The 10,219-nt window shown below is 49.0% G+C and overlaps 1 pseudogene; it reads left to right on the top strand.

Annotated features, from left to right (window-relative positions):
* The first annotated feature begins 3,280 nt into the window (after positions 1 to 3,280).
* LOC128585533 (bcl-2-like protein 13) lies at positions 3,281 to 5,428 on the top strand (annotated as a pseudogene).
* The last annotated feature ends 4,791 nt before the right edge of the window (positions 5,429 to 10,219 follow it).

Here is a 10,219-nt window from a genome sequence, read left to right as displayed (position 1 = left end):
GATTATTTCCTAGGCTTTCTAACAGTTTATGTGATCATATTTTCAAATATTATTAATTTTGGGGGAGGCCAGGTGCAGTCACAAGTTTGAAACCAGCCTGTGCCAGAGTGAGAATCCCATCTGTAAAAATAGCTGGGTATTGTGGTGGGCGCCTGTAATTCCATCTACTCAGGAGGCTGAAGCAAGAGAATCACTTGAGCCGAAGAGTTGGAAGTAGCTGTGAGCTATGATGCCACAGCACTCTGCTGAGGGTGCCAAAAAAAAAATCTTGGGAGAGAAAAGAAAGAAAAGAAACTTTTTTTTGGCTGGGGCTGGGTTTGAACTTGCTACCTCCGGCATATGGGACCAGCGCCCTACTCTTTTGAGCCATAGGCACCTCCCAAGAAAAGAAACTTTTTATTTATTTATTATTATTATTTTTTTTTGTAGAGACAGAGTCTCACTTTATGGCCCTCGGTAGAGTGCCATGGCCTCACACAGCTCACAGCAACCTCCAACTCCTGGGCTTCAGTGATTCTCTTGCCTCAGCCTCCCGAGTAGCTGGGACTACAGGCGCCCGCCACAACGCCCGGCTATTTTTTTTTGGTTGCAGTTCAGCCGGAGCCGGGTTTGAACCCACCACCCTCGGTATATGGGGCCAGCGCCCTACCAACTGAGCCACAGGTGCCGCCGAAAACAAACTTTTTATTTGAGGAATTTGAGCCTCTTTAAGTAATCAGGTCCGTTCTGGGCACAGTGGTTCATGCCCATAATCCTAACACTCCGGGGAGCCAAGGTGAGACGATTGCTTGAGCTCAGGTATTTGAGACCAGTCTGAGCAAGACCCTATCTGTACTAAAAATGGAAAAATTAACCAGGCATGGTGGCAGGCTCCTGTAGTCCCAGCTACTCAGGTGGCAGAGGCAGGAGGATTGCTTGAACTCAAGCGTTTCAGGCTGTTGTGAGCTAGCCTGGCATGACAGCACTCTAACCCGAGTAACAGAGTAAGACTCTGTCCCCCCCCACCCAAATTATTTGACCCCGAGAGGCATTGGAAGGAAACAGTAACTCCCTCTTGATCTAAGTAATCACTTCTAGAAGGCACCTGCTATGCCAGCCTAGACTGACGTCAGGCAGCCATATAATGCCATCTGCCCTGGAGTTAAACAATGGATAGCCAATCACTAATCAATGTTATTTCTGTAAGCCAGTGATTACAGAAGTAGAGCTTTATGAAAAACTTTTGATTACAAATCAAGCCTCCTCTCGTAAGATTTTTTCTTTTTTTTTCTTTAAAACCTTGAGCCTCTCTTTTGTTCCCCAGAACAGTCCCCAAGACAACTCTGGTGGTGTGTCCCAGGCTGTGGTCCTCAACCTTGGTCCAAATGCACTCCCTCTTTTTTTGTTTTGAGACAGAGTCTCAAGCTGTTGCCATGGGTAGAGTGCCGTAACGTCAGAGCTCACAGCTACCTCCAACTCTTGGGCTCAAGCGATGTGCTTGCCTCAGTTTTTTTTTTTTTTTTGTAGAGACAGTCTCACTCTATGGCCCTCGGTAGAGTGCCGTGGCCTCACACAGCTCACAGCAACTTCCAACTCCAGGGCTTAAGCGATTCTCTTGCCTCAGCCTCCCGAGTAGCTGGGACTACAGGCGCCTGCCACAACACCCGGCTATTTTTTGGTTGCAGTTTGGCCAGGGCTGGGTTTGAACCCGCCACCCTCAGTATATGGGGCCGGCGCCTTACTGACTGAGCCACAGGCGCCGCCCGCCTCAGTTTTTTTTTATTTTTAGTAGAGATGGGGGGGTCTCACTTTTGCTCAGGCTGGTCTCGAACTCATGAGCTCAAACTATCCACCCAGGGCTCGGCCTCCCAGGGTGCTAGGATTACAGGTGTGAGCCACCGCGCCCAGCCGCATTCTCTATAATACTTTTGCTTCAGCTTTCCTTTTAGATCAACAATCTCATGGACAGAAAATAGTATTATTTTAATTTGTAAACTTTCCCTGATTAGTAGTGCAATTGAGGGCACCTTTTCATATATAGTAGAACCTCTATAGCTGACCACCTCCCTACATTGACTGCTTCCTTAAGTTGACCTAATTTTCACAGACCGGTCATTCACCACACGTATGTATCAGTACAGTGGGCCTGGCTAGCTCCTTATGTGGACCACCTCTTTATGTTGGCCAGTTTGTCATAACCCCGGGGTGGGGGGGTCAACTTACAGAAGTTCCACTGTATTTCTTGGCTATTTTTCCTTCTTTGATTTGTCAGTTTATATCCTTTGCCTGCTTTTTTCTTTCTTCCCCTCTTTCCCTCCCTCCCTCCCTCCTTCCCTTCCTTCCTTCTTTTCTTTCTTTCAAGAGACAAAGCCTCCCCTCTTGGCCTCTCAAAGGGCTGGGGTCACAGGCATGAGCCCAGCCTTTTTTTGTGTGTGTGTAGAGACACAGTCTCACTTTATGGCCCTCGGTAGAGTGCCGTGGCATCACACAGCTCACAGCAACCTCCAAGTCCTGGGCTTAGGCGATTCTCCTGCCTCAGCCTCCCGAGTAGCTGGGACTACAGGCACCCGCCACAACGCCCGGCTGTTTTTTTGTTGCAGTTTGGCCAGGGCTGGGTTTGAACCCGCCGCCCTCGGCATACAGGGCCAGCGCTCTTCTCACTGAGCCACAGGCGCCGCCCTGTGCCCAGCCTTTGGCTGCTTTTCTATGTGCTTATAGTGCTTAGGAGTATAGATCCTGGAGTGACTGCTTGGGTTACTTGTTATGAACTGACCTCAGCCAGCATGCTCACTAAACCTACCATCCAAATTAAAAGCCACATTACTAAAACATGAAAGCTACCCGTATTTTTTTCTATGATCCACTTGTCTACACTTACCCCTACCACCACCAGGTATGGGAATGCACAGCTATAGGACCTTACTACAGTGTCATCTCTGATATCATTTGCACAGACTGCAATGTAAATGTCGCCCGTGTGGTTAAGCAGTGCAGGGACTCTGGTAACCGTGCTCCTGATTCAGATGTTCGTGCCCTTGTTTCTTAAAATTAGGTTTTCTCCCATCCATCTTCGGTGGGAAGCAGTTTGGAGTGGACAGCGCCCCTTTTCCCTAACAGCAGTTAGAGCTTCTATTCGGAGACGGAGGATTGATACAGGATTCCACCACTCAGGGCTAGACAGGGAATGCCCCATTCTCTAGGCCCAGGTGAGCTCAATAGTCAGACCCCCATTTCCAGGCACAAGCAGACTTCGGGACACACCTTCTGGGCTCTGATAAGATGATGAACAAAGCAGCCGGTGATGGTTTTTGGGTGGTTCCACCTTGGGTAGGAGCACACACCCTAATCCCTTCTCAGGGACAAAGACTGTAAAGGACCAACTGCCAGCCACGTGTAATCCTCTAGACTTAAGACCGCTAGATAAAAGAGCCCAAGTGGAGACTCCCGAGGGAGTTCTTCAGTTCTTCCCCACTTCCAGAAGTTCTGGTGCTTTTTTTTACTGATTCTGTATTCCATTCTAACTTAAAATAAAAGTCCTATCTTAACCACTGGAAAAAAAAAAATTAAGTTTTCTAGACCTCCCCATCCAACATGGCAGTGACAGTAGATTAGGGTTGTGGGTCGAAGCAGCCATTGCCACTGGGGGACCCAGTCGAAAGCAACGGCCACTGCTGTCACTACCGCCTCTTTCTTCTCTTCTGAGGCTGGGGCCAGGGCCAGGTTTTGCACATCTGTCAGTAGACCTCTTTGGAGCTCTGCAAGCTAATTCAATGGCATCCTCTATTACTGTGCCTCTAGGATTTCACTATGAAGCAAAGCTACTTCTTTTTTTTTTTTTAATTTTATTTATTTATTTGTGTGTGTGTGTGTGGTTTTTGGCTGGGGCTGGGTTTGAACCCACTACCTCCGGCATATGGGACCAGTGCCCTTCCCCTTTGAGCCACAGGTGCCGCCCGAAGCAAAGCTACTTCTAACTCAGGAGAAGCTGCAAGAACAACATCTTTCCTCACCCCAAGGAGTTCATCTAGATGTAGCTTCACCGTCTCTGGGTCAAGACATTTTATTGAAAGTTAAAACTGAAATAGAAGAGCTGAAATCCCTGGACAAAGAAATTTCTGAAGCCTTCACCAGCACAGGATTTGACCATCACACTTCTCCAGTGTTCAGCCCTGCTAACCCAGAAAGCTCAGTAGAAGACTGCTTGGCCCATCCTGGAGAAAAAGTGTCTCAGGAACTTAAAGGAGTTTCTACATAAAGCACTGCTAAAGCACTTTAGTCTGGGATGGGCGTGGTGGCTCATGCCTGTAGTCCTAGCACTCTGGGAGGCCAGGGTGGGTGGACAGCTTGAGCTCACAAGTTCGAGACCAGCCTGAGCAAAATCGAGACCCTTGTCTCTACTAAAAAATAGAAAACCTGAGGCAAGAGGATTGCTTGAGCCCGAGTTGGAGGTTGCTGTGAGCTATGATGCCACAGCATTCTACCCAGGGCGACAGTGACAGCTTGAGACTGTGTCTCAATAAATAATAAAGTACTTTAGTTTGATAGACAAACTTCCAGTAAGGACTGTGACCACAGCAGCACCAGACAGTTCAGAAAAGGAGGTGAAGGGACTGATATAAGCAAGTAAAGCTTCAGGGAGACTACAGGCCAGTGGCTTATCAGACATTTCTTGAATGTATGTTGGAAAACATAGTTCATGCCAGTGGCTGGAATAAGAGTTTGGTGCCTCTGGTTTTGTTACTATGAATGCTTTTGGAGTTGAGAAGATGAGGTGGGGAGCCTTTGAGTGCACTGCCGCAGTTCAGTGTGACATATCTGGAGGACTACGTGGCAGAGTACGTCATTCAGCAAGGTGGCTAGGGCGCCATCTTTAACCTTGATTCAGAGGGGGAAGGGTGCCCTGGAGTCACTGCAGAAGACAGCAGTGACATTTACATCCTGCCCAGTGACAACTCTGGACAAGTCAGTCCTCCAGAGTCTCCTACTGTGACCACCTCTGTCAGCCAGCTAGAGTTGGCACACAGAAAGCCTGCCAGCGTCTTTAAGTCCCAAATCCTGGCAACAGATTACAATGGATCCTGAAGAAGTCAAAAGTTTGGATAGCAACGGAGCTGGAGAGAAGAGTGAGAACCACTCTTCCAATTCTGCTGTAGTGCTTGAGAGAGAAGCCCGGAGGGTGTGGAAGAGGCTGCTGTGGCCCTGCCAGCTGGGAGCTGCAGGAAGCGTTCCCTTGAGCCCCAGTGCCCTTCTTCCACATATCACTGCCATGTCCCTGCTGGAGACAGGGGACCCCACGCGGAGATGACTGCAGCTGAGAAAGCCAACATCTTTGTTTGTGGAGCTTGATGAAGGCAAGGTGAAAGCTGGAACACTTGAACCTGTTGAAGTGGAGGAGGAGGTGATTCCCACACTGGAGCCCCAGGAAACACTGCTGAGCGAGGGGATGTAGGGAGAGAGTGTCTGACAGAAGAGTCTCCCTGCGGTGCCTGTGGCTTAAGGAGTAGGACGCTGGCCCCATACTCCGGGAGTGGTGGGTTCAAGCCCAGCACTGGCCAAAACTGAAAAAAAAAAAAAAAAAAAAAGACAGGGTCTGGGTTTGACAATGGAATCCAGAATGGTTTATGGTCATTTATGGGAGGCCCCTGTGGCTCAAAGGGATAGGGCACCAGCCCCATATGCCGGAGGTGGCAGGTTCAAACCCAGCCCTGGCCAAAAAGTGCAAAAAAAAAAAAAAAAAAAGAAAAAGAAGAGTCTCCCTTGCTGGAGGAGCCCTTGTCTAACAGCAAGTCTACACAGCTGTTTGGAGGGGGCTGCTGCCATTACCCTCTTGGCCGTGGCAGTCAGGGTAGCCCTGGTGCTGAGAAACAAACAGCAGATTTTTCAGCAGAAGAAGAGGACAAAAGGATCTAAGGTTTTGTTTACACTGGCTGGCATCTGAATCCCTAGTGGCTAAATGGACTTTTTTTTCTGAGACACAGCCTCACTTTGTCACCCTCAGTAGAGTGCTGTGATGTCATAGCTCACAGCGACCTCAGACTCCTAGGCTTAGGTAATTCTCTTGTCTCAGCCTCCCAAGTAGCTGGGACTACAGGCACCCGCCACAGTGCTTGGCTATTTTTAGAGACAGCTCTAGCAGCAGGCTGGTCTGGAACCTGTGAGCTCAGACAATCCACCCGCCTTGGCCTCCCAAGTGCTGGGATTACAGGGGTGAGCCACTGCACCCAGCCCTGACTTTTTTTTTTTTTTTTTTGGTAGAGACAGTCTCACTTTATGGCCCTCGGTAGAGTGCCGTGGCCTCACACAGCTCACAGCAACCTCCAACTCCTGGGCTTAAGTGATTCTCTTGCCTCAGCCTCCCGAGTAGCTGGGACTACAGGCGCCCGCCACAACGCCCGGCTATTTTTTTTTGGTTGCAGTTTGGCCGGGCCGGGTTTGAACCTGCCACCCTCGGTATATGGGGCCAGTGCCCTACCTACTGAGCCACTTTTTTTTTTTTTTGATACAGAGTCTCAAGCTGTTGTCCTTGGTAGAGTGCTGTGCTGTCATAGCTCACAGCAACCTCCAACTCTTGGGCTCAAGTGATCCTCTTACCTCATTTTTTCTATTTTTAGTAGAAACAAAGTCTCGCTTTCTTTTTTTTTTTTTTTTTTTTTGTAGAGACAGAGTCTTACTTTATGGCCCTCAGTAGAGTGCCGTGGCCTCACACAGCTCACAGCAACCTCCAACTTCTGGGCTTAAGCGATTCTCTTGCCTCAGCCTCCCGAGTAGCTGGGACTACAGGCGCCCGCCACAACGCCCGGCTATTTTTTGGTTGCAGTTTGGCTGGGGCCGGGTTTGAACCCGCCACCCTCGGTATATGGGGCCGGCGCCTTACCGACTGAGCCACAGGCGCTGCCCCAAAGTCTCGCTTTCGATCAGGCAAGTGATCCCCCCACCTTGGCCTCCCAGAGTGCTAGGATTACAGGCTTGAGCTACTGCATCCGGCTGGCTAAATGTGGAACATTCTGGGATATTTGGAGGCTTCTGCTCAACAAGCAGTAGCTTGATCCACAGTAGGGCTTGAGGTAGAGGGCACTCATGGTTATCTGAGTGTAGATTTAGGGACTGTGGCTCATGCTAGATTCAGAATCTTATGAATAGGCTCAGTGCCTGTAGCTTAGGGGCTAGGGCGCCAGCCACACACACCAAAGCTGGCAGGTTTGAATCCAGCCTGGGCCTGCCAAACAATGACAACTACAACCAAAAAATAGCCAGGCATTGTGGTGGGCACCTGTATTCCCAGCTACTTGGGAGGCTGAGGCAAGAGAATAGCTTAAGCCCAAGAGTTTGAGGTTGCGGTGAGCTGTGAGTCCACTGGCACCCTACAGAGGGCGACATAGTGAGATTCTGTCTCAAAAAAAAAAAAAAAAAGGGTGGCGCCTGTGGCTCAAGGAGTAGGGCGCCCGTCCCATATACCAGAGGTGGCGGGTTCAAAAAGCCCTGGCCAAAAACCAAAAAAAAAAAAAAAAAAGAATCTTATGAGCAAAGCCCTTCCCCTGAACAGGGTTCTCAGCCTCACATTAGTGACGTTTGGATCCTTCTTTGTTGTAGGAGGCTGTCCTGTGTATCGCAACATCCCATCCCTGGCCTCACCCACCCCACTCCCAGCGAGACCGAAAATGTCTCCAGACATTGCCAAATGTCCCCTGTAACCAAACGTCCCCTATTGAGGGCCACTGCTTTTGAGGGGGAGGGTTAATTTAGGAAAACTTGGGATAGAAACCCCCAGGCAAGGGGGCCTCCTGTGGCCCTTTTTGGCTCTTCACCCCTTGAAATGTCATCTTCCTGCTGAACAGGCTGTGTGCTGCACACCCCCATCCCAGAGTATGAGGGTGCTTGCCCCTTAAGCCACAGCCACCTCTCAGGGACTGTGCTGTCCTTTCTCCCCGGGGTTCCTGCTGAGATCCCTGGGGGAGGGGCTTGTAATGTACTTGCACTCAGACCTGTCAAGTCCCGGAAGTTCCCTACAGCTTCTCCTTGTAAAGATGCTACCTTTAGGAATCTCAAAAAAATGAATATAAAAGACATCTTGGGTCCCCCACCTGTGCCAGAGAGGCACTGGTCTCATTTAGAGGCAGGATGGCCTGGATGAGCTGTGAGGACTCTTCTAGCCCTTTCTTTCAGGGGTCACCCCACTTAGCTGTGGCTTCTCATCAGCAGCATCTCTGTTGTTGGTCACTATAACTCTGAGCTAGGATAGTTTTTCTAATATCTAACCTCAGTCTTACTACTGCACAGCTCTGTGGGTCTCTTGCCACAAGGTAAGGATTCTCATACTTAGGCTTACGGAGAACCAATTTGATCATGACCCCTTTTAAATATGTAGAAAGTCTCCCATATATCATTGAAATAAAAAGTGGGGGTGGGGGGGAAGAAGCTTGAATTTCAGGCCAGGGTGCAGTGGCTCATGCCTGTAATCCTAGTACTCTGGAAGGCTGAGGCAGGTGGATTGCTTGAGCTCAGGAGTTGGAAATCAGTCTGAGCAAGAGCGGGATCCCACCTCTACTGAAAAAAAAAGAAAAAACAAAAAACAAAATGAGCCGGGCACTGTGGCGGACGCCTGTGGTCCCAGCCACTCAGGAGGCTGAGGCAAGGGAATCAAACTTGAGCCCAAGAGTTTGAGGTTGCTGTGAGCTACGATGTCACAGCACTCTACCCAGGGCAACAGAGTGAGACTCTAATCTCCTGGGCTCCAGTGATCCTTCTTGCCTCAGCCTCTACTGTAGCTGGGACTACAGGTACCTGCCAGGATGCCTGGCTAGTTTTTCTCTCTCTCTCTCTTTTTTTTTCCCCCCTTTCCTTTCCTCCCCTCCTCTCCTCTCGTTTCTCTCTTTTCCCCTCCCTCACTCCCTCCCTTCCTTCCTTCTTTCTTTCCTTCTTTCTCAGAGTCTCACTTTATCATCCTTGGTAGAGTGCCATGGGTGTCACAGTTTGCAGCAGCCTCAAACTCTGAGGCTTCAGCGATTCTCTTGTCTTGGCCTCCCAGTAGCTGTGAATACAAGCGCCCACAATAATAGGCGCCCCCAGCTATTTTTGTTGTTGATGTTGCAGTTGGCCCTGGCCAGGTTCAAACTTACCAGCCTTGGTGTATGTGGCTGGTGCCTATTTTTATTTTTTTGAGACAGAGTTTCATTTTATCACCCCAGGTACAGTGTCCTGGCATCATAGCTTATAGCAATCTCAAACTCTTGGGCTCAGGCGATTTTATTGCCCCAGCCTCCTGAGAGGCTAGGACTACAGGTGCCCACCACAATGCCCAGCTATGTTTAGAGACAGGGTCTCACTCTGGCTTAGGCTGGTCTTGAACCTGTGAGCTCAGGCAATCCCTCTCCCTCAGCCTCACACGTGCTGGTTACAGGAGTGAGCCACCAGTTTTAAGTTACATTTTACATTAATTATTTTTGGGTATTTCCCAATTAAGTGGCATAAAATTACTTATAGTATTTTCTCATCTTTTAAAATCTCTGATGTAGGGCGGCGCCTGTGGCTCAGCGGGTAGGGCGCCGGCCCCACATGCCGAGGGTGGTGGGTTCAAACCCAGCCCCGGCCAAACTGCAACAAAAAAATAGCCGGGCGTTGTGGCGGGCGCCTGTAATCCCAGCTACTTGGGAGGCTGAGGCAAGAGAATCACCTAAGCCTAGGAGTTGGAGGTTGCTGTGAGCTGTGTGACGCCACGGCACTCTACCAAGGGTGATAAAGTGAGACTCTGTCTCTACAAAAAAAAAAAAAAAAAAACTCTGATGTATGTAGTTATATCTGCTCTTCCATATTTAGTATCTCTCTTTTTTTTGAGACAGAGTCTCACTATGTCACCTTCAGTAGAGTGCTGTGGCATCACAGCTCACAGCAACCTCAAACTCTTGGGCTTAAGCAATTCTCTTGCCTCAGCCTCCCAAGTAGCTGGGACTACAGGCACCTGCCACAATGCCTGGATGTTTTTTTTTTTTTTTTTTATTGCAGTTGTCATTGTTGTTTAGCTGGCCCTGGGCTGGGTTCGAACCTGCCACCCTCAGTGTATGTGGTTGGTGCCGTAACCACTGTGCTACAGGCGCCAAGCCTACTAGTGTTTTTAAATACTCAAATTTTGGGTTTTAAAAAATCCTCTTGTTATATCTTTCTTTTCTAGTTAATTAATTTCTACTTTTTTTCATTATCATTTTATTGCTTTTACTTACTTTGGTTTTATTTTGTTATATTTTCC

The sequence above is a fragment of the Nycticebus coucang genome, chromosome 5, assembly GCF_027406575.1.
Source record: "Nycticebus coucang isolate mNycCou1 chromosome 5, mNycCou1.pri, whole genome shotgun sequence".
Taxonomy (NCBI): domain Eukaryota; kingdom Metazoa; phylum Chordata; class Mammalia; order Primates; family Lorisidae; genus Nycticebus; species Nycticebus coucang.
The sequence above is the reverse complement of the archived record's forward strand: the minus strand, read 5'-3'. Positions and strand labels throughout refer to the sequence as shown.